Here is a 25,216-nt window from a genome sequence, read left to right as displayed (position 1 = left end):
GGGGATTGGACTAGATGACCTCCTGAGGTCTCTTCCAACCCTAATAATCTATGATTCTAAGAGAAAACCGTCTCCTCAAAGTACAAGGAGGAAAATGACAACAGAACTTTCAAGGCACCTGCAAGTAAAGCTAAGTTACTAGAGAAAGTCAACTGCAGAATTTTTTCATGAGAGATACCTGTCAATTTGTCTTACAATGATCCAGTCAGTGCTGATGAGTCAGTAACATCTTGGATGCAGGGTCTTCTGATCCACTTCTTTCACATAGGAGTTATTGGGGAAAATAGTACTACAGCTGGGCCTGCAGTTCCTTGGGACAGTCACTTTCAATCGTCAGATGCTTCCTGATAATTCCTGGCTGGCTCCTCAGTTCCCTCCACAAAATCTAAGCCAAGAGGAAACTACTACAAGTTTCCTGTTTGTGCTCAGGAAGACCAAATTCAAAGTTTTCTGATGAATCACGCATGGACAGAACATTTGAGTTCCAGCCCTGGCGAAGAAAGCTCAGCTCATTCAGCAAGGCAGGATAAGCAATGACACCCAAAATGAATTATTGATGGACTCCACAAAGGGAGATTGATCATTCAGAAAAACCTTCTGTCATAAATATAAAGGGAAGGGTAAACCCCTTTAAAATCCCTCCTGGCCAGAGGAAAAATCCTCTCACCTGTAAAGGGTTAAGAAGCTAAAGCTAACCTCGCTGGCACCTGACCAAAATGACCAATGAGGAGACAAGATACTTTCAAAAGCTGGGAGGAGGGAGAGAAACAAAGGGTCTGGGTCTGTCTGTCTATATGCTGCTTTTGCCGGGGATAGAACAGGCATGGAGTCTTAGAATTTTTAGTAAGTAATCTAGCTAGATATGCGTTAGATTATGATTTCTTTAAATGGCTGAGAAAAGAATTGTGCTGAATAGAATGACTATTTGTGTCTGTGTGTCTTTTTTTGTAACTTAAGGTTTTGCCTAGAGGGATTCTCTATGTTTTGAATCTAATTACCGTGTAAGGTATCTACCATCCTGATTTTACAGGGGTGATTCCTTTACTTCTATCTACTTCTATTTCTATTAAAAGTCTTCTTGTAAGAAAACTGAATGCTTTTTCATTGTTCTCAGATCCAAGGGTTTGGGTCTGTGGTCACCTATGCAAATTGGTGAGGATTTTTACCAAACCTTTCCCAGGAAGTGGGGTGCAAGGTTGGGAGGATTTGAGGGGGAAAGATGTGTCCAAACTACGTTTCCCGGTGAACCCAGTTAGAGTTTGGTGGTGGCAGTGATTATTCCAAGGACAAAGGATAAAATTAATTTGTACCTTGGAGAAGTTTTAACCTAAGCTGGTAAAAGTAAGCTTAGGAGGTTTTCATGCAGGTCCCCACATCTGTACCCTAGAGTTCAGAGTGGAGGAGGAACCTTGACACCTTCACTTCTGCTCTTAAAATAAAGAGCTGACTTAGCTGTCATGAGGTGAAGTGCTGTCTCACTTCATCTGGAAAGTGGAGTTGGTTGTAAGAAGAATCCATGATAAGAGAGCAATGTCAAAAAATCAAAAATACATTGCATAGCCTTTAATAAAGTTCACTACTTTATAACCTCTGTAAAAACAGTATATTTCAGACTTCCAGGCAGCAAGAGCTTGGGAGCACATAACAAACTAAAGCTGTGAGGCTTTATGTGTAGTGTTTTGGATCCATGCGACTGGTCTGCTATTCTTATCCGTGAACACCTTGGCACCATGCATGCAGATTGCAATCCACCACTCCCACTGGGCGTGGAAATCTTTGACTTCTTCCTGCAGTGTCTTGAATAAAGTAGTCTCTTGTTGTTTGTCCTGGCAAAGCTGTATATAAGAGTGTCTGCTTTAATAAACAATTGGAAACATACATTGCAACACTAGAAATTATGCAGCACCAGATATATCATTTAATTCATGAAGTTCTTGGGCATCCTCAGCCATGTCACTAATATGGTACAAAAGAGTAAAGCATAGCAAAAATTTTTGGACAAAAGAGTTTTAGCAGAGAAATGTAGATCTGGATAAAACACATTGTGAATTAATGTCAAATTTGTCTAATTGTTTTGGTGGGGGGTGGATTAAAAAAAATCACATTTTTAAAAATGCAATATTTCCATTTTTCAAATAAAAAAAGTAAACTAAAGCCTCAAAAATGAAAGTGTTTCATTCAGTCCAAAACAGAGCTTTTTTTACTTTTCAGTTTTCCAGAACATTAAAATATTTTTCCCCCAATTTCCCCCCCTCCGATCAGCTAGTGAACCAAAAAGATCAGTTGTTTGCACAGCTGTACATAACAGTACTATTTGGAAAACGGCATTATTTGGTAGCAGTTCAGGCCCTATACTTTTTAAAACCGATGGAGCAATGTTATTCCACCTTTACATTGTTGTATGGTTCGTAGAGATACCTAGAAGTCCTTGAAGGGTTCTTTGATAACATGGCCACAACAAGTAATCAAGTCTTGTTGGATTTTTTTTCAAAGCTTCCGGTTTTCTTGGGGGTGGGGAGGGTGAAGTGATACGTATTTGTTTTTTAAATCTCACAGTAAATTTGAGGCTTCGTGATCTTGGCTGCCAACACTTCAGAACACATTCTACCCTGTGGTCAGGGATCAGCACTGTGTCCGTGGTAAAAATTTTGAGGTCTGTGGTGATTTTTCAAAAAATTTAATGACTGAATGACATAACCGCCCCCCCCCCAATGTACATATATATATATATATATATAACAAAACATTTTGTATGGGACTTCTATTTTATATAAGGAAATCCAGACAGATGGGCACACATGCAGATACAGGTTCAATATTGTATTATTAGCTGAAGCTCTAGGAGTTTTCTGCATACACTCTCATCTTTCACTAGACTACACTAATCCGCCAGCTGGGATTCTCAGGTTAAAACAATATGGTGTATGTCTTTAAAGGTATATCCTGTTACAGAGCTGACATTGTTTATACTTTTTTATTACCAAAAATGTATTGATACTTTTTTTTCCCAAATGTTTGTTTTTGCATGACCTCCTATGGCCCCCTGAGCTTCCTCCATGACTCCCAAAGGGCTTGCACATTATCCCAAGGGTGGCTATCCCTATATATAAACTTGTAGTCACTATTATATTGTGATTCTTCAACCACAGGCTATACTGAAGTGGAGCATATGTGGAGAGGCTGAGCAGCAGCAGGGTACCTCAGAAGCATTCTGGCTGCCTTGGCTAAAAAGCAAAAAAAGGTCTGGGAAAGTTCCATTCAGGAGAGAGCGCTCTGGCACCCTTTTACAGAGTATAGTATGGGCTCCACTTCTCTTGCTCTGCTCTGCTCTCTCTTTCAGAAAGGGATGAGGGAGGTGGCCCCAGCTGTACCTTACGGTGGCCCTTTTGGAGATAGACTTGTATGCAGGAGAAAGCTCCTTGCACATCACCTTCTACCCTTGCAAATAAGCTTCAGGGCCTAGTTCTGCTCCCATTGAAATCACTGGAAGTTTTTGCCATTGTCATTAAAGAAAGCAAGGTTGGACCCTCTCTCCGGGTCTTTAATGAGAATTTATTTGGCTCACAGTGGTCAATCATAGTAGCACAAAGGCACAGAACTGAGGAGGGGATCTGCCCCAATGGACTTTTTTTTGGGTTTTTTTTACTCTTTTCTGTAATAATTCATACAGGAAAATGGGGCTGTCACATATAGGAGAATTATGTCAGAAATAGCACTCCAAGGGTGATCACAAAGTTGTGTAGAAGTAACACTCACAATAATAATAATAATACATTACACCTGGTTATACTGTACTTAAGTTATGGGATCTGAACAGCTTTCAAACTACTCTGGGAAATTTTCCAAAGGAGGAACAATTCTCCAGCCACTGCATACAGACAATTCCCATTGACTTGTCTAGGAGTTGATCATTTGCAGTGGCTGGAGAAGTAGGCCTAGGAAACTGTTTCTGGTGAATTCCTATAATTATTATATTTTCCCCTCAATAACTGTCCCAAACTCCCATTATCACTAATAGAAGGTATGTAGATATTTTGAAGAGACAGTTGTCTCTGTATCTGTGCTTTGTGTCTGTTTTGCTAATAAACATAGGGATGATCAGATCTGGCCTGGAGAGGGCCAGATGGTATGTACATTTTTAGTAATATTTACAGAGTATAACACATTTCTAACTCACCATCATCTGATAAAAATCTGGATTTATATCCAGTGGCTGAAATGAATGATTAACATATACCAAAGCAGTACTACTGAGCAGGGTAGTACATGCTATGAAAGATAACAGGTATGTTATGATTTACACAAAATAAATTGCAAAGAACATATAATAAACAATGTAAGGTGCCAAGATGGAATAAGTGCTGATGGTAAATCAGGGAGCTCAATGTAGTGAATGGCTGTCTTCTGAAAAGATATATAGCACTGCATAGTAGCGGACATTAGAGAATCTTACTTCAGTAATAATTGGACATTAAGATACAGCTACAATGTTGTATGTGTGATATCGGTGTATAGTGTAATAGAGCTGAACTCTTCTGTACCTCTATGGATGAATGTTTGTGGTAAGATAGTGGTCCTAGATTGATTTGGCTTACATTCAAACAGTTGAGAAGGTGACTAGGCATCTCCTTTTTATAACATTTCCTTCATTCTAATTGTGTGTGTGTTAATAGGAACCGACAACTTAGAATGAAGCAATAATAATGCTTAACTTAACAGTCAAATATTTAGTGGTTATGTTGTTTGTTAACAATTGTTCTTAACGGGGCACTACAATGGTAAGGATCAGTTTTGTGAGAATCCTTCCCCTTACATAGAAGAGTAAGTTCCTTTTTGGACTTTGACAGCTTCATCACTGTGATTGGCCCTGCATTATGGTGTGTGAGCACGTTATTTTTAATTGGACATTTGCTCATTCGTGTTTTTGTTAAAATTGCCAATATATAATTGCTTTACCACATGGGTGCTTTATTGGGTTGCTGTATTTTTGTCTGATATCCTGACTCAGGCATCAGGGAAAACATTCCTCAAATGCCAGCCACTCTCAGACCATATATCAAAAAATCTGAAGCTGTCCAATGATTGAGCTCATAAAACCTATCCAAATGAGCAAACCAGTTAAGTAAAAATCTGAGCTGGATTTAAGATGTAATAAAGCATTTTATAATCTACGCAGCATGGACTTGTTTTGGATCCAGGTTAGAAAGTAACTACAGAACGCTATTTTTTCCTTCTGACGGAAATAACAGACTTGTGAAGGGCAGTCCACAGTGATGTGGTGGGATGTGAGAAGTTGTCTTGATGACGCACAGTAATCTGTGCCTGTCACAATTGGTAGGAAAAGATTTATAGAGGACATCCTGAAAAGCTGCTTCACATGACAGAAGAAGCGATTTCAGTTCACTGATGTTATCTGTAAGCCCCAAAGAAACCAGCTTTCATGCACCAGAAGAGCATGAGTATGAAGCTAAGTTTTTCTGTGATCAGTAGCCCAAATTGAGTAAATGCTTTGTTTTCCTTGTCATTTTTTTCAATAGGTGCAGGCAGGTATCTGGGTAACTCCATTATGTCACTGAATGGTCCCTGGTCCTTACTGAGAAGACGAGCTACAGTCTCAGGCCACAGTCAGAAATATTTAGACATTCAAAAAATAGCACTCTTGACACTGAAAATTTAGATGCAAACTGAAAATAAACTGCTGGGAGACTGGATTGCCATCAGACACTGACATCACCTAGATCAAAAAAAACTTGAATGCAAAATGAGCAAATGAGAAAGCCCTTCCAGCTCAGAGAAACCCTTTTGTGGAGATGGCACAGCATCTTCAGTGGTGATTAAACTTGAAGCTACTTTTCCAAGCTAAAAGAAAATATAGTGGTTAATTTCCTGAGCCCATAGGTAATATAGTCTTAAAGGCCCCAGATGTGTGTTTTACATTATTTTTCTGCATCAACATTACTTGTTCCTTCTGTTTCTTTAAATGAAAATTTGGACAATGCACAAAGTTGTTGTTGTGGGTTTCCTGATTTTTATGTGTGTGAATGTTTTGCATTTTAATCCTGACTGTAGGCAAACCCGTCCGTTGCTGAAAATAGCTCAAATGCTCCTAGAACAGTCGTACCAGCCAGCAGCTGAGATTCATTTACTCTCTTATCCCCTTCCCTGTTTCTCCCCTACAGATTCCTGGATTTGACTTAAACTTAAACCTTTGTAGTGCAAACCTTTAAAAAAGGCTAAATAAACAAGAACTGCATGTACAAGGGAAGAAGCACTTACTTCCTCTGCACTTGAGAAACAGCCAAGCTGGTCTGTCCGGTAAGTCATATATATTTTTTGTTAAACATATGTTCTATGTTTTCTTACTGCACTCATGACTGACTTTCTTGATGATCTAGCTAATATTCAGAGAGAACCTGCCACTTATTACTAGTATTTCTTAGCCATATGTTCTATTTCTGTACAGAAGTGCAAACCCAATTATGTTGTACAGAGGCAAGAGTCTAGGTCCTGCTTTACTGTGCCTTTTTTGAGGCTCTCTGAAATATTCATCTAAAGTTGTATGTACTGCATTTTAGAATGGGCTGGGTTGTAAATTTTAATAATTTAGCTCTCAGGTTGTATCCAAATCATAAGAGAAGATCTAAAGCAAAACCCCAGATCACTGTATTTTTAGATTTCTTCCTGCTTTTAGTGTTTGAAAGTTAGTAGAATACAATCAACTATCTAAGTAAAGAGAATTTCTCAATTATAGCACATAAATCCTCAGTGTTTAAAATCATCTTTCCCATTGATTCACTAGTGTTGCTTGGTTTGCTTGTTTGTTGCATGTGGTGCAGAGACAATATATAATCTAAAACGTTAACACGTGCAATGTAAAATTTAATTTTTCTTTCACTGATGTTAATGTATGCACCTAGTTAATCTGTGGTGTTGGCACGTTTACCAGCAGGCTTCTTTAACCTACTCATAAAATATTTCTGTAACTGCCCTTTACTCTATTATAAGGATACTTGATGTGGCTTACAGTTTTCAAAGTGCTTTGATCTGTGTACTTCCAACATAACATTTAATTTGATTATGGGGTGTTAACGTATCTTGGGTGGGGGGAATGTTTTGCTATGGTGATATGACAACACCTTCTGAATAAAAACTTTGATTTGTCAACTACATTCCTGTATTCTTCCTTACTATGAACAAAATGAAGAAAATGTCTAAAAAAGCAAAACCAATTCTTCCATTTCTGAGATCAATCACTTTTTCGAGCTTCGATGATCAGCTTCCTGCTGCATGCTATGACTTCTCTAAGCAAGAAGCTAGCATTAAATGACAGCTTACAGAGACATAGTCCATCAGCTCACATACACTGTGGACCACTGGCTTACCATAATTACTATGTTCTTGTGTACTGTATGCCTCAGTTCAGCATAGTTGGTTTTTCAATCTTTGCCATAGAAAAACCTGGAATTAGAGTTCACATTTTAAAAAAAAGTTTCTTGAAACCCTGGGCCATATGTCAAAGCAAAGCTACATTTAAAAATACAGTAGTGTTCTGTCTTAAACTTTTCATGAGGGGAAAGTTGTTGGGGTCAATTCTTTTATTGAAAAGCTGTGACCGGGCTTCCTAACTCATTTAATTTAATTTTCAGTTTACTTTTTGTACAAGAAAAATTCACATAAAGTTATAAAGTGTGTATATCGTTTTTATTGTATAATATATATATATATTTGGTAAAAAATATAGACTTGTATAAAAATTAACATCTTGGGTGTCTTGTGATATTTGTTCAGAAATACAGGTTTTGGTCAGAGCCCTGTGCTAGTGTTTCCCACTGCTATGGGAGACCTGGATCCCATTCCTGGACTCTTGCTTGCCCGGGCCACCAGGTGTTGATAATTCTGGGCAGGTAGCAACCTCAGAGCTGTGTGGGATTTGCATCACTCAGCAGACACACCTCTGGCTGATTGACTCTTCCTCACCTAATAAGCGCATTCAGATAGCTAGTGAGATGATGCATAATAATCCAGTGACCTGGTGGTTATTTTGTCCATTTAAGTATCAGACTAAACCACCTTGTCAAGCTACATTCCAGTCTCTGACCAAAAGGAATCAACTGGCCTGTGCCTCTCTGCAACAATCTGTCCTTCTTTGTGCCTCAATGCTGGGCCACCCCAGCCACCTTCTCCCATCCACTTCTCATAAACCACCTCTTCTACTCATCTAGGGCTCTTCTCTCCTACCTACTTGTCTTCCTGAACAGTGAGCCTGTTGCCTTCTTATCCTTCACCAAAAGACCCCACTTCCTCTTCCCCCAGCTTGATCACTCTTTTTTCACTGATGTACCCAGCTTTTCCAACGTGCAGTAATGACCGCTTGACTTATCTGTTAGCCTATTTGTGGATGGCCCATTATGAAGAGGTTTTTAAGGACCTCTGAAAGGAATACTGTTTAGAGAGAAGGTTGGTTGCTGTAATATGGTCCCCTGTGGAGTGAGCATGTGCTTGTAGATGAAAGTCAGGAAGAAATGTGTGTTTCTCCGCAAAAGAGCCTTTTGGAGAAAAAAATACAACAAAACTATATTCTTGGCAAAACTTTCCAAATACTATTTTTATCAGAATAATATCTGAGTTATGTAAAGTAAGTGTGAAGGAATGTCTATAACTGGGAATTTTCCACTTTAAAATGATGAAACATTTCATTAAAAAAAATTATAGTCAAATAAAATTGCTCAGGAACTGAGACCAAGTAATGCTAAATTTCAGGTTAGCATTAATTTTTAGGATAAGCTCCAGCAATCAGGAGTCAGTATGTGAAATGCTGACACAATCTGAATTGTAGTGGTGTGAATGTGGCACCATAAGTAAATCAGCTGAATGAAGGAAGTCTCAGGAGAGCAATGGAATTCTTTCTTTGCTTAAATATACCTCTGCATTCATGAAGAACACACAGTAACATTTTGTGCAGGTTTCTCCCTTTGACAGTGTGTCTTTGTTCACTCTCCAAAGGTGATGTCAAATATGTCAGTGAAAAAATAATAAACTTCCTGGTTTACATTTTTTATTTTACTTAACTGATATGCTCCCAGGGAGCCTTATAAGTCTTGAATAGCCTAGTGCTGTTACTTGTAATGCAATGTGTTTGGAGAGTAAAGGATCACTCAGAGCAGTTAGTGTTGGTTGAATAAACAAATGTGACCTGTCACCACTGTCTATAAATTTAAACAGAGGAGTATGTGTAAGCTTTTGATAATGGAGCCTACACATCTGATCAAATAAGACATCTCAGAATTTCCTTGATTTGTTCCCGATGTACAGGTCTGTTTTCCAGATACAGTGATTGCTTTCAGGATGTGTTGCTTCTAGAAACAATTAAGGTTCTATCCTGATAGCTAGGAATACTTGTGTAGTAAGAATTTTTCACGCTGATAAAGAATTTGAATTTAACATCTGTTCTGCCATCAGTGAACATGGGTAGCTCCTGTGGAGATTACTGTGAGTTACACACACTTATCAATAGCAGAGATTAGTGGGTATTTGTTCTAACTGAATGTTGTTTAACGCTATGTGACCAAGTTGAAACAGAGAAAATAAGACTGTTTAAAAATAGTAGAACAAAGTATGCAGAATGGCTGAAATTCATCCATTGTGTAAGGGCAGCACACTGCCCTCTTTACTACTTAAGGATCAGAGTGGGGATGCACCAGGGTCAACTGGCTGAGCATGTCTGCCTATTTACTAAAAAGAAAAGGAGTACTTGTGGCACCTTAGAGACTAACCAATTTATTTGAGCATGAGCTTTCGTGAGCTACAGCTACATCCGATGAAGTGAGCTGTAGCTCACGAAAGCTCATGCTCAAATAAATTGGTTAGTCTCTAAGGTGCCACAAGTACTCCTTTTCTTTTTGCGAATACAGACTAACACGGCTGTTACTCTGAAACCTGCCTATTTACTGCAAGCCACAAAAGATCAGCACAGAAGGTTGAGGGTGATAGTTCTGGGACAAGCCCTGGGCCATGGTTCAGCATTGACATAGATAATTTGCCTCTCTACCCAAGACCACCTGTGGAGAGGGATGCAGCTGCTGTTGTACCCTAGTAGTCCCTCTGTATAAGTCGAGTAAGGATAGCAGCTGCAGAGAGCTAATAGCCCTGCACTGGTGGCACTTCTCATACGTATAGCTGGAACACTCAGGTTTTATGTAGGTGGAATAAGTAATAAACTTGATTCTTCTTTCACACCATGGTGGAAGTGAGAGCAGAATCATGCTCACTATTCTTTATTTCTATTCACTCGTGTTATGGAATGAACTGAATGAAGACCAGATAGAGCTGTGCTGTTTGACTTCAACAGCTGGACAGCTATTTGTCATCTAATAAAGTCACAGAGTCACAAATTATGTCATAATGTAGCATCACAGTGTTTACTTTGTCTAGTTGCACTGTTGCAACTCATCATCATTATGTAGAGCTGTAATGTTGTGACGTGATGGCATATTATGTAAGAACTTCATCTTTTCTCCCTTCACGCTGGCTGCTGGGAAAGGGGCTCCCCTTTTTCTCTTGTTCCCCATTACTGCCTTGTGGGAAAAAGAAGGACATTTCCTCTTCCTTCTGTCTCCTTGGCTTGGGAAACACCCTTACCCCTGGAGGGGCTCCAGTCACTTCAGAGCCAACAGAGTGCCATTAAGACAGAGGGTCTTGGAGAAAGACGTCCTGATAGGCCTTCTGCAGTTTGTGGGGAGTGAATTAAGGTTGTAGTACCTTGTCTTTACAATATAATAGTCGTGATAGTGACTGGTAGTGAGCAAAATTGACTGCAAAATTGTTTTGATGGCAATCTTCTTCTTTTATATGCTCATAACTTTCCAAAAGAACTCTTACCTTCTGGGCTGAAATTTCTGCTGTTTGGTCTCTGAACAGATAGGAATATCCACGATAGAAAACTTTGACTTTTTGGCCAAAAATCTGAAACCAAAGTAGTTCAATTTGTAAACACCACTGTGGTGCTTTACTGAAGGTGTAGTTTAGGTAATTCATACTCCTATTCTTCTCTACAGGCAAAAGTCTCTGATCAGTCTATCTTTCCCATGATGCACCATGGTTTCCCCTCTTTGTGAGGCAAGGCAATGCATTATGGGAGTACTATGGTCATGGTGCATCATGGGAAATAAGTCTGACTTGGCAGCCCAGCCCAGAGGAGAATGGGGACATGAAGCATTAAAACTAGAATTTCCACGAGGCACTGAGATGGCATATCTGAATTGATATGTTTGTTTACAGCCAAAATATTTTGGTTTTCCAATGAAAGCTGGAGACTTTTCAGTTCTCAGACATTTTTTGGTGAAAAATTGAAATAATTGTGGAAAGTAGATATTTTTCCCCCAAAAAATAGTGTAATAGAAAACTCAATTTCCCATCAAAAATAGTTTCATTGGAAAATTTTAACCAACCCTAGCGTATGGTCTAGTTTGAAAAATATTGATTGGTTAATAATATGTAGCTCTTACATAGCACTTTTCATCATAAAAGTAAAGTTATGAACTATACTGAAAGCTATCTTAACAGTGTTTCTTCTTATAGAGAGATAAGGCACGTATGTGTGCATTTTTTTAAGTTCACACCTAAGTGTGTATCTATTAGGTGCATCTTTGAATGTATTTTAGTAAGCCTCAGTTATCCTTAAAGAATTAATGACTTAAGTTCATGTATAAGAGTGTGCTTGTCTATGTATATTAGTAGTTTAATGACTAATGTGTGTCATTAGTGGTTTAACTCACTAAATATTCAATACTCTTTAGCATTTGAGGAGGCTTAAATACGTATGCCACCCTAAAGCCTAGGAAGCTTAACTGCTTGGTCCCCCTTAAAGATTTTTTCCATCCTTGTTTAAAAAAAAAAATCAAAAAAACAGTGGCCAACTAGATCCATGTCTGGCAGAAACTCCCCATATGTGGCTCTTCTCTGGTCTTTGCAGAAATGTGAAAGAGGATAGCTGCTTTTGCAGCACCATTCCACTGTTCCTGAGACCCTACGATGGACTGTCTTAATGTAAGGAGCTCTGAGACCAGCAGATGAAGCATAAATTGTATTTCCTTTGCTAAAAGCTTCTCCACGCTGTAAATGCTGTTGAGCTAACATTGCTGATGAGCCCTTTTTCGTTTCCTGTCTTTATCTGTCACCGTACCATTGTACCACCACCCTTTTTATGTAATAAGCAGATTGCAGATAGAACTGTCGATTAGTGAGAATGTAAACAAATCATATTACGATCAGGGCAATCTATGAAATACAACAGTAATACCATTTTGTATTGATTTGGGCCTTTTCAATGCCTAGGTTTGGCATTATCAATAATCTATTTACATTAGTTCAAAGCAGGACAGGCGTGCAATGTGGGTAACTTAATTTGCTACTGGAAGCCTGATTTTCCTATTTCCTCATAGGTCCTGAATCAGGATGTCAGATTTTTGCATAAATGTAATAGGGAGTGCTCCATATCAAAGTATTAACCTCAGTAGCTCACAGGGCCAGTTCCAACCTGACATTGTGCTCCCTGTGATTTGAGGCATGTGTTCCAAACCCAGGCTCACATACCTCATATCAAGGGATTTCATTCATTTGGGTTGGGTGGTTTCCTAAATTCCACACACATTTGGTGTCCTATCCTTTCTACTGCTGAAAATTGTTTACATCAGGAATAAAAAGAATATGAAACTGAGGTTACAGAAAGAGCGAATTAAACTAAATGAGTGAATTGCCACCATAATTGGTTTTCTGCACAAATTTACTTGTCCATCTGTCCCCTCCCTCCCTTCCTCATTTTGGATGTTTGTCACACTTTGTGTTCCAGATTTTGGTGTTGGCAGAGTTAGAGGTATGCACACTGTTGGTTGTCATTCTTTGCTGCAGTGATGTTAAATTAATTGGACAAACTTTGAAATGTGAATGTAAAAGTCATTTCAAGCAACAATTTAAATTATAAATGTGCAAAAAGTAGCTATAATAAGTCGAGTCAACAGCAGCATAGAGGATAGAGACAAGAAAGATCATTTGAGATTATAGGCAATGGAAGGTAGAGGGAAGTAGAAGTGAGTGATAGCAAAAGAGGTGATAGGAGTAAAATAAGGGAGGAGAGGAAGTCCAATACAGAGAAAGGGAAAATGCAGAAGAGGTATTGGAAGAGAGACCACACTTCTTAGCAAGGAGCACTGCCTCAAAAGCAGGCATATTCAGGGGGCCAGATCCTCAGCCCCAATACACTCAGTGTTGGTGGCCAGCTGGGGATTCGCCCAGTGCATCCAGCTCTGCATGGGCCCACTCACAGCCCTGAGTATACGGAACTTGCTAGAGGGAGGGGGCATTCTCCTCAGCTACTGCAATGAGTCTTTGCTAAGTTAGAGCTGCCTGGACTGGCTACCAGCAGTCCTATAGATCAGGGAATCCAAAGATGGAGTAAAGTCACCTGTGATTCCCCCTTCCCACCAGGTCCTGTATTTGAAGATCAAGACCAGTAACTGGACTATTGCAGCAACAGCTGAGGCCCAAATTAACCTGGCACAAATGGGACTCAAACAGATAAAAGAAATTAACACTCAGTGGTGAAGTGGGAAGAGAGAACAGTGAAAAAAGAGAAGGGAGAGTCACATCAAGGGTTGGACTTTCAGAAGTGCTCAGTGTTGGCCCTGATGCTGCTCCCATTGAAGTCAATAGCTCCCATTCGCTTAAACGGGAGCCACATTAAGCCAATGCTGAGTGCTTCTGAAAATCCAAGACTGTAGTGGGGGGAGGAAACCCAGAAGGCTGCCTCTGCTATAGGAACTCAGTATCGGAGCCAAATGTATCTACTTATGTTGACATTCTCTCTTGAAATGTCTAATAGTAGTACAGATATAGCATTTTGCACTAATGGATTTGCATGGAGGAAATTAGATTCAGGCAAGTGTTCAAATTAATTCATAGGTAGAACGGGGACTGTAATTCATAATTCCATGTGCTGTCAAGAAAATATAAATATGTCTAGGAAATAAATGTCAGTAGCTGCCCAGTTTTTTTTTTTTTATTGTGAATTATATTAAAAAGCTCTAAATCCACTACTAGGTGAAATTCTGGGTAGTGGTTATCCTGTATGAAGTCCTAAATGGCCTAGGCTCAAACTCTATTCGGTACCATCTCTGAGTTATTATATGATCTGTGCTCATTGGAACCCTGAAACTTGATGCCATGTGAAGCTTGTGTATGGTAGTGGGAGCACTTTCTATGTAGTGAGCCTACATATATGGAATTCACTCCCTGCAGACATAGGATAAGCACAAGGCCGGTAGCTTAGAAACAGTTGCATGATTCACTGCTTTAGTGAGGACATTCCAATTGATTAAATGCTAGTTTCCTTTGTTATTATGTTCACAGCAGATACACAGAGAAGTTAAATAAAAACATAGAATACTGTCTCTGGAAGGTTGTAGTGGGACACTGCACACAGAACCCAAGAACAGAGAGACAAAGGAAGGCTGATCTCTAAAACAGACACAACTCACCCCTTCTTTGTATGGGCTGTTTGGCTGCATACTGATTGCTGCTAGGATGGCCCAGATCACATAATTCTCTATAGAGTCCCCAGCTGGGGAAAATAGAACCAGGAAATATCCTGGAATTTAAAGTGACAGTCTACAGTTGTAAGAGTTTTCAATAAAACCTATCCTAGATGATTGGTAAAGCTTCAGGGAGAAGGTCAGCATGCTATCTGATCTCTTACTGAGATCTTGAAGGCCTCTTACACTGCTTAAATATCCATGATGACAGGTGCCTAATAAATGCTTGTAAAAGGAAGTGATCAGAAATTCAATAAATGTTTGACAAACATAATAATTGGGAATGGGTGTATCAGATAAAGTGAAACACCAGCTGACCTAAACCTTCATCCAGAAGAACTCTAATGGCACCCAAACAGGACCTTTTTCAAGTTCAGTAGTTTGGATATATGTGAAGATCTTTGTTTTTGATTTGTTTTCTTATTTTCGTTTTCACAAACCTTTGTATTTCCAGGTTCCAGTTAGAACCAGAAGCAGAGGTGCCAGTCTTTGGAACTTCAGACTTTCAAATTTAGCCTGTTACTAATAATTATGCAAACTTGGCCCAAAAATTAACTAGGACTGGACAAATGTTTCTGGTGGAAATCTGTGCCACCTGAATAAGCCCTGTCAGAGCCTGACAAACATTTAACATGACGGTGCAGGTTTGGCGAGCCTTGGAATCAGCTGGCGGAACTACTTGTTGCAAGCTGCTTATTTATTGGGTTTGGCCTTTTGTTTGTTTGTGAATTATCTGGGAATCCATCATAACTTGAAGAAACTTGGTTTTTATTCATAATTGTTCTAACAAAACTTTAAAGACTATATTTGTGTCTATTGGATTGTCATAAACTAGTGAATGTTTTAAGTACACTTAGTATTTTGAATTCAATCTGCTTGACTGGTCAGCTAAGTCACACAATGTAGTTCTTTGAGTGGTTGCAGATATGTATTCCACTCAGGTGTGCATGTGCCTGGCACATCGCAGCCGGAGAATTTTACAGCCTAGCAGTATCTTTAGTGTCGGTGCTCGCTCTCTGTGGTTCTAGACTTTCCCTGGCTACATAAGGGCAGCATTGCCCCAATTCTCCTCAGTTCCTTCTCACCACCCTCAGCAGGAGTCGGAGCATTCTGTGTGATGATTGACCTCACAGTGTTTTTCTCAGTTACAGTACCCTGGGAATTTATTGTATATAGCAGTCATGGCCAAACAGAGCCTTGCAGTTAAAGTATAACTCATGGAGCCCCCACCCCCATTCTTTGCCTACCAGACTGGGAGCAGGGGGGAGCTTGGGGCTTCTGCCCTGCAGTGGGGTGGTGGGACTAGGGACTTCTTCCCTGCAGGGAGGGGGGTATAAGGGCTTTCACCCCACACCCCAGCAGGCACCAGCTCACAGAACAAGTTGTGCATGTCTTGCATCTTTCGAACTTCTGAAGATTATTGTATGCAGCTCGAAGAGTTGGTTAGTTTGGCCACTCCTGGTATATAATTCATTGTAGTGTAGCTTAGTAGCACTTTTAGGTTTAGTTACAGTGGTTAGGATAGATAGTTAACGTGGGTGATGCCTTCACTGGGGTTTACACATTGCCCATCATGTGGGGTAGCTATCCCCACTAGAGACTCTTCCCCCCCCCCCCACTCGTAGCGAGGTGCTCTATATGCAAGTCATATAAGAAGCCAATGCAGGTGCGAGAAACAGCACCTCTAAGAGCAGGCCATGAGGTCTGCTTCAGCAGAGGACCTCTTCAGACCTCTTCCTATAGAGCTGACGGGAGATGTGGCTCCTGGCTCAAGATCCAGTGCTTCCCCTAACAGGAAGAGAGACATTGTTTTCCTTCTTTGTGTCCACCAAGGAAGAGACGCCATGAGACCAATTGGGACCAGTTCAGGACTTGAAAGGATTCCTCTTTGTCTTCTAAGAGGAGTGCTGACTGGCACTGAGAGTCATATGCATGATGGAACTGTGTCCTCTAACCGCTCTCAGGTACTGTGCTGAGATCAATGGGACTCTATACCATTGACTCCAGTTTTGGCCATGAAACATTTGTTGCGTCTGGTACTGACAAAGACATCATCAGCACCCACCATCTCCACGCCATTGACATACCAGGTGGCATCAATCCTGCTTTGCCTTTCCATTCCAGATTCCCCTGCAGTTCAGGGGCTGTCAGCTACCATGGTTTCTACTTCATTCTGCTGTGCCATTGGCCCTGCCAGGGCAGGTTGTGGAGCCGTCATGCTCGTCAGCACCACATTCCACACCGTCCAGAGTTCAGACTGAAGAGTTGCTGCCAGTGTCCTTTGTGGTGCCGAGGGGTTAATCGTGGGGATGCTATCTTTGGCACTGACAGTGTCCTTAACAGATGGTCTCTGCACCATCATTGGTCTGGTGCCAATTACAAGGGCAATGCCTCTCCCAGTACCAACAGCATCAACTACTCATTCATCTGCTGCACCAGTGCCTTCTCTGTATTATGTGCAGGACGAGGCTGACTGTTTGCTGCCTCAGGGGTGGTGCCTCCATTCACACTGGATGACTTCTAGGGCTCCTTGAGATCAGGGACTTCTTACTCTTCCCCCTCATCTTCGAAGCACCATTCTCCGTCCTTGGATCACCATTGGTACTGGGATCAGCACCGTTCCTGCAGTAGGGATTACAGTCCCTAGCCTAGTACCTACTGCCCACCAATCGTCTCCTTGGGATGTACCTCAGTCTGGAAGATCCTGCTCTTTGATATAGTCCAGGTCAAAATCACTGATTTCAGCTGCATTTTCTATTCCTGAGCTGTCACAATATAGCTGCTTGCCCCTAGGTAAACACCAGCATCATATATTGCTAATGCTTTTGTATGTATTAAAAAAGAATCTCAAAAAGGGTTAAAGGTGTAAGTGTAAAGCAAAAAATTCCTTTGCAGGTAACAAAAGGCCAAAGGGGGAGGGAAGGGAAAAAGAAACGGGTTAACTCAACAATTCAGCTAGGCTCAAAAATGAGGGGCAAAACTGCCACTCAAGGCCCATGCACACAAGCTCCCTGCTGCTAAACAGCCAAAAGCCTATTTTAAAAAAAAACCCTAAACCAAACAAACCTAAGAAAAAAATGCAAAACTCATAAAAATGCAAAGGTTAGCAAATAAAAACATAACAGTCTTGTGACCCTAAAGCCAACATGTTTTTAAAATGCCAAAAAAGCCTCAAAAGGACAGTTTAAACTGGTACAAAAAGCGCAAAGGACAAAGGTCCCTAAGCAAAATGCCCCAGAAGAACCCAGGACTTAAAACCCTCCCAAAAGCTAAAGCGAGTTGGAGATCAACAGCGGACCCTGAACAACCCGTGCACGGGACAAGAACTCCCGTTCATCCTTCCCCCTCTTCTTACATTAGAATCATAGAATCATAGAATATCAGGGTTCGAAGGGACCCCAGAAGGTCATCTAGTCCAACCCCCTGCTCGAAGCAGGACCAATTCCCAGTTAAATCATCCCAGCCAGGGCTTTGTCAAGCCTGACCTTAAAAACCTCTAAGGAAGGAGATTCTACCACCTCCCTAGGTAACACATTCCAGTGTTTCACCACCCTCTTAGTGAAAAAGTTTTTCCTAATATCCAATCTAAACCTCCCCCACTGCAACTTGAGACCATTACTCCTCGTTCTGTCATCTGCTACCATTGAGAACAGTCTAGAGCCATCCTCTTTGGAACCCCCTTTCAGGTAGTTGAAAGCAGCTATCAAATCCCCCCTCATTCTTCTCTTCTGCAGGCTAAACAATCCCAGCTCCCTCAGCCTCTCCTCATAAGTCATGTGTTCTAGACCCCTAATCATTTTTGTTGCCCTTCGCTGGACTCTCTCTAATTTATCCACATCCTTCTTGTAGTGTGGGGCCCAAAACTGGACACAGTACTCCAGATGAGGCCTCACCAATGTCGAATAGAGGGGAACGATCACGTCCCTCGATCTGCTCGCTATGCCCCTACTTATACATCCCAAAATGCCATTGGCCTTCTTGGCAACAAGGGCACACTGCTGACTCATATCCAGCTTCTCGTCCACTGTCACCCCTAGGTCCTTTTCTGCAGAACTGCTGCCTAGCCATTCGGTCCCTAGTCTGTAGCTGTGCATTGGGTTCTTCCGTCCTAAGTGCAGGACCCTGCACTTATCCTTATTGAACCTCATCAGATTCCTTTTGGCCCAATCTTCCAATTGGTCTAGGTCCTTCTGTATCCTATCCCTCCCCTCCAGCGTATCTACCACTCCTCCCAGTTTACATCCGGGCTTGGCCAGCCTCGGGTAGTGCAGGTATAAGTATAAAAGTGGGTTAGGGCTTGGGGCACTAACGCTTTCTTCCTTCCTCTAAGTGGCGTGGAGAAGCCCCCCACCCAGCACTTTCCGCTGTTATTTCTTTTTATTTTATTTATAAAGCTTTAAAACTCAGTTACTTGGTATGCTCTGTCATCTCCTCCCTAACAATCCTGCGGCCTCAGCCTAATCACCTAACGCCTCAGGCAGATGGTAACAAAAATCTGTCAGTTTTGGTGGAGAATTGCCGGGGGGGGGGGCCTGTGGAGCGCACCAACTGTTCTGCCCTTGGCATTTTATGTTTGCTCTATCTGGCACTGTTGGTATTACATGTTAAAAAACTTATAATTAAACATGTGCCCATTCTTAGCCGTAGTATGACTGAAAACCGAAGAAAGGTTTAGCATTCCTCTCTCCACCCTGGTTGGCGGGGGAAAAGTGCAGGTGGGTATACCCCCGGTTGTAGAAGTCCCGGGTAATAGCAGGAGGACTTAAAAATTCTTGCTCCAAGCAAACAATCCTCAGTGCATACACCCTCAGCAGTAGCATGCCTAAGTTAAAGAGGAGAACTTACCGTGTCTCGCTCTGCCCGGGAAGAGTTTTATTTGGTGTATGAACCCTCAGTGGTATTAGACCAGGTAATATGGAGGGAGGTTTAGCGTCTCTCCCTCCGGCCCGAAAGGGGGAGGGTGAACATTGTAAGCCCTGGTGCAATCGTGGGCAACCTAAAATTTCAAGTAACTAAAAAAACCGTAAAAGCTCTACTAACAAATTGTAACAAAAAAGTTATAAAAATTTAAAAAATTCATAAAAAATATGTTCAGGCAATATTTTCTATATAAAAGCCAACTCTAAAAGAGTGTGGGCAAATAGTGGTAGCACCTGTATAAAAATGTTTAAAAGGAAGCAATTCAAAGATAATACTTTGTTCAAAAGATTACTCCTTTTAAACAAACCTTGCTCTGTTAAACCAAAATCTAAAAAATATAGGAGTTTGGGCAGTATAGTATTTCTTGTAAGTAATATTATGGTAATTCCACAATTTAAAAAAAATGTTTAAGGAAAGGGACCAGAAGGGGTGGGGGCTAATTAAGTAGCCCACCCTCCGTCCTAAATTGGTAGTAAAACAATGCCTGTGCCCATGGAAAGGGATCGTGCAGCAAGGAAAACAGGATTGGGCTCAAACAAGCAGGCAAGCAACAAATAAAAAAAGTAAAAAACAGGTTAAAAGCCCTAACGGCATAGTTAGCAAAAAATAAAAAACAATAAAAAAATGCAAACATCAAAAATTCAAATCCCTAAAACAGTATTTAAAATAATAAAATCTAAATTAATTAAAATGTCTTCTTAAAAAATAAGCAAATTTTAAAAAATTAATTCGGCAAAGGCTGGAGGGATTAAGCAATTAAACATTGTAACAGTATTTTAAAAAATCTTATAAAAAATTCTTGGTTTCTTTGCAACCATTCTGAAGGAAAAATGGGCCCTTTTCCAAAAAAAAGTCTGTAAATAATCCAGGCAAAAAAAAATTATCTTAATTACATTCAGTTAACTATAAACATTTAATCAAATTTGCTAAAAAAAAATGAAAGGGTTCTATTAAAACTTAACTGCCCCAAATGTATAAAAAATGTAATCTATAGACAGCTATATAAAAACAAAGCAGTGTATATTGTAGAAGGGGTAAAAAACATTCAAACATACCATGCTACTTAATTAAAATCCTAATAGGGCTCCAAAGAAAGCCACAATAGGTTGTGTTTTCTTTTTCAAATTTTTGTATGTTTTAAAAGCAAAAATTAAAAATAAACAGTAATCAAAATTCTGATAAAAGTTAATTGTGTGTCCCTTTTAAAACAAAGTCTCTAAGCTGCTAATGGCTTTCAATCCAAATGGAAACCAAAAAGCATCTGTGTTAATGGAAGTTACCTAACTAATAACGGTAAAAGCCATTAAAACCTAGCCTGTGTATAAAACAAACACAGGAAAATATGGGGGTAATTCCTCTGTTTTGCCTGCAATCAGCAAAAATATTTGTAAAATATATATGTATATATATATATATTAAGGAATAATCTGCCACCCCCAAAGGGGTAAAAATATGTTATTTTTGTCTTTCAAAAAATAAAAAAAAACTAATGCCAGCTAAAAAGCAACCCAAAATACCATAGATCTACTCTCACAATAAAGATTGTGTTTTGTGTTCTATGTTTTGTCTTGTGTTGTTTGTCTTGTTGCTAGCACTGTTGTGTATTAAATATTGGGAAAAAAAATCTTCAGGTAGCAGATACCATATTAGGAAAATTAATTTTAAAGCAAAAGTTATAAATACTATAAACCTAAAAATAATTAAAAATGAATTAAGCTCTCTGTCCCAGCTACAGGACAGCCTAATACAAAAACAAATAAAAATAAAAAAACATACTGCTATAGCTGTGGAATGTACTAAAATGCAAATACTTGCTTTGTCCACCTTAAAACACAATATGTTTTGGGTAATATCAAAAAACACTAAGGTTTTAATACACTTGCTAAAGCAAAGGAAAAGATCACTGTTTAATACTTATCAATACAAATAAATACAGTATGTTTCTAGCATAGTAAAGCCAAACCTTTTAATTAAAAAATTATTAAAAATGCACACCAGCAAGCTCTAAAAGCAAAAATATAAGAAGTGAGCCCACTCTTCATATGACACATGGAATCCTTCTGGCTACCCCAAACCTTAAGCCAGTGGGCTGGGGAGGGAGGGAAGCTATTAAACACCAGAGGTTGTACTGAGTGGACTCTTCAAAAGTGGGTGTGCTTGTCCGTGCCTATTGCTCCAAAGTAAAAACATTTCACTAAAATCCTGTGTATAAAATAAATTAAATAATAAAACCAAAATACTGTATAATGAGTAATGTGTATTTATTAATTCCTAAAAAAAAAAGTTGAAAAAAAAATAAAAGTGTTAGCAACCCATTAATAAACAAATGTAAATATAATGTAAGTACTGGGTTTACCAATAATCACATTTACTGTTTGCCACAACCAAAAAAAATCTCAGCTTTGCTCAATTAAAAAAAAAGCTATGTAAAACCCACAAAGCTATAAAGGCCGCTTTAAATAAAAAAAAAAAAGCCAAGCATAAAAAAAATCATTAAAAATATCCAAAAATGGGAAATTAAAAACAAGGTAATGTTGCAAAAGCTAAAAAAGGCAACCCACAGTCTAACCGCCAAGTGGGTGGGTCCATACTCCATTGTAAATTGCATCTCCCTGGTAGTGTACCACCTTCAGCTTCCCGGTAAACTAAAATAAATGCATGCCAATCAGCTCAAAACATACGTTTTTCCTTAGGTTTCTGGTCATGGCCTTGTGGGCCTCGGTTGTGGACCAGCCACGTGCCTGGACCATCCAGGTTTCCATTTGTTCATAAAATTATCTAAATAATTACAATTATATATATAAAAAAATACCTCCAAAGGCTCTCCCTAGCTCAAGCTGTGAAAGGGGCCCAAGCCACAGTGTTGCGAAAGGCTGGAGGGGAGGTGCCTTAAAAACAATGCATAGTCCAAATAAACACAGCAAGGACACAGCAAAATACCTGATGGGTGGCCTCAAACCTCCCATGGTCCCATGGGGACAAACCCTATTCCTCCTGTGGTAGCCTAAAGTGAAATAAAAGGCCCTTTGGCAAGCAGTAGCAGCCCCTAATCCCTGAACAAAATATCATTGTTTTAACCTCCTGGAACCAGGCAGACAACATCTATGACAAAAGTCAAAAAAGGCTGTAACAAAACAACTAATAATTTTTAAAGTTTTTTGTCTGTGCCTCAGTTTCCCCAGTAGGCGCATTTATGTTGTTCTTTTTCTTTCACTGTTGCTTTGTTAACAAAATAAGGCAGTAATTGTGAGAGCCCAGAGACACCCCAAACAAAAGTGGTAAAACCGCTTTTGCTGCTTCAGGCCTGCAAAATTCGTCAGGGCAAAACAATACAGATGCCTCCTCCTTCACAGTGTTGCAACACACATTTAATTTGGAGAAAGCTGCCTTTGTCACAGCCATCCGGATGGGGCATCTATGCCAACAAAAAAATGTGCTATGTTATTTCACTAACAAAGCCAAAAGCTACTACTCGCTAGTGTAGGCAATTGTTCTCGCCCTAACAATTCTGTTTGTGGTATATTGCTGCTTGTGTAAAAGGCCAACGGTAACACTAGCCACCATTTCAGAGGAAGGGTAAAAACCAAAATGTTGATTCGGGATCAAGGGGGGGACTGTCACAATATAGCTGCCCCCCTCACAGAGGGTCCCCTGGGTAAACACCAGCATCATATATTGCTGATGCTTTTGTATGTATTAAAAAGAATATCGAAAAGGGTTAAGGTGCAAGTGTAAAGCAAAAAATTCCTTTGCAGGTAGCAAAAGGCCAAAGGGGAAGAAGGGAAAAAGAAACGGGTTAACTCAACAATTCAGCTAGGCTCAAAAATAAGGGGCAAAACTGCCGCTCAAGGCCAACGCACACACAAACAAGCTCCCTGCTGCTAAATATCCAAAGCCTATTAAAAAAAACACTAAACCAAACAAACCTAAAAAAAAGCAAAAAACTAATAAAAATGCAAAGGTCAGCAAATAAAAACATAACAGTCTCGCAACCCTAAAGCCAATGTCTCTTTCCATCTCAACTGGGAATCAACTCTGGTGTATGCCTTCCCTCCAATCCCAGTCATCCCACAGGTCATTCTCAAGATGAAGTTCGGTCATATCAAACTGATTCTCATTCCTACAGCTTGGCTGAGGCAATGTCTGTTCTCTCTGATCTTCTCAGTCTGTCAGTTTGACCTCCTATATTGCTTTTCCTCTTCATTCCATCCTACTAATTCAGCACTACGGTGAAGTTTTGCATCCAGCACTCTACATCTCATGGCATGGATGCTACATCGCTAAATGAGGAAGAACAATGTTCAGAAGTTGTTTGACAAGTATTGCTTAACAGCAGGAAGTCCTCTAGTAGGATGACTTATTTGACCAAGTGGAAACATTTTTTGTTTAGTTGCTTGCTCAGGGATTTCAGCTAATTCTGGCCTGTATTCAGGACATTTTGTAGTACCTGTTACACCTTCAGTCTTCTGATCTCTCACTCAGCACATTGAAGATTCACTTGACAGCAACCATAGTGGTGAGGTTTCTAAGGAGAATCAATTTTCTCCACCTGACTGTATAAGAGCAGATTCTTTTGCTGGACCTTAATAGTGTCCTGGATGCCCTCATGGGTCCTTCATTTGAGCCCGTGGCAACCTGCTCTGTCCTTCTTGTGCCAGAAGACAGCCTTTCTTGTAGCTATAACATCTGCAAAGAAAGTATGTGAGCTGCATGCCTTAGTGGCAGAGCCACTTGTGTACAGCTTTTCAAGGACAATGTGGCCAAACAGTCACATCCAAATTTTTATCAAAAGTGGTTCTGCAGTTTCTTGTTAACAAAATGATTTACCAGTTTTCTTTCTAAACCACACTCTCACTGTGGATGAACAGCGACTTCACACCTTGGATGTGAGACGATTCTGGGCGGACTATCTGGACAGACCTAAGCCTTTTTGGGCATTGCCTTGTCTGTTCATCTCCTGTGCAGATCGGATGAGGGGTGAGGTGGTCTCTGGGCAAATGATTTCCAAATGGATAACTTCATTATATCAGCATATGAAGTAGTTCACACTATATCCTCACAGTATCCTCATCCTAATCACCATCGCGCAGGGCTCATTTGATGATGTTAATAGCATTCCTCAGTGATGTTTCAATATTGGACATTTGCAGGGCTGCTCTCTGGTCTTCTATATGTACTTTTACCAGACACTGGGATTACCACTGTATCTAGGTCAGATGCAGACTTTGAGAAGGCAGTTATGCAGCCATTCTTTGAGCAGATTCTGAGCCTCATATTTTGTGAGTACTGCTTGCGAGTCACCTAAGTGGAATACACATCTGGAACCACTCAAGGAAAAGACCATTACTACACTGTGTTGTAACTCTTGTTCTTTGAGATGTGGGTGCAGATGTTTATTCCACAACCCACCCTACATCCCCTCTGCTTTGGGGGTCTCTACTCCTGATGTTTGATGTGAAATAACTGAAGGGGGTCCAGGCAATACTGCTCTTAAATAGTTGGGGGAGGGGGTGAGAGCCACAGGATGTGAGTGCTGCCCCTATGGGTACAGCTAGGCAAAATTCTCCGGCTTCTATGTACTGGGCATATGCACGCGTGCGCGCGCGCACACACACACACACACACACGGAATAAACATCTGCACCCACACCTGGAAGAACAGTTACTATACAGGTAAGTCACAGTCTTTTCCCATCCCCTAATTAGCTTGG

At 40.2% G+C, this 25,216-nt stretch overlaps 1 protein-coding gene across 3 annotated transcripts in view; it reads left to right on the top strand.

The window, feature by feature from the left end:
* Positions 1-25,216, top strand: part of SORBS2 (sorbin and SH3 domain containing 2) — a 276,988-nt gene that overhangs the window by 22,274 nt on the left and 229,498 nt on the right. For all 3 annotated transcript variants that reach the window (XM_084627086.1, XM_084627085.1, XM_084627087.1), the window contains exon 2: positions 6,180-6,315. The gene's annotated coding sequence lies outside the window, so the exon portion shown is untranslated. The remainder of the gene's footprint in view (positions 1-6,179; positions 6,316-25,216) is intronic.

This window comes from Lepidochelys olivacea (genome assembly GCF_965140295.1).
Source record: "Lepidochelys olivacea isolate rLepOli2 genome assembly, chromosome: 4".
Classification (NCBI taxonomy): domain Eukaryota; kingdom Metazoa; phylum Chordata; order Testudines; family Cheloniidae; genus Lepidochelys; species Lepidochelys olivacea.
Note: the sequence above shows the minus strand (reverse complement) of the source record. Positions and strands in the feature narration are given on the sequence as shown.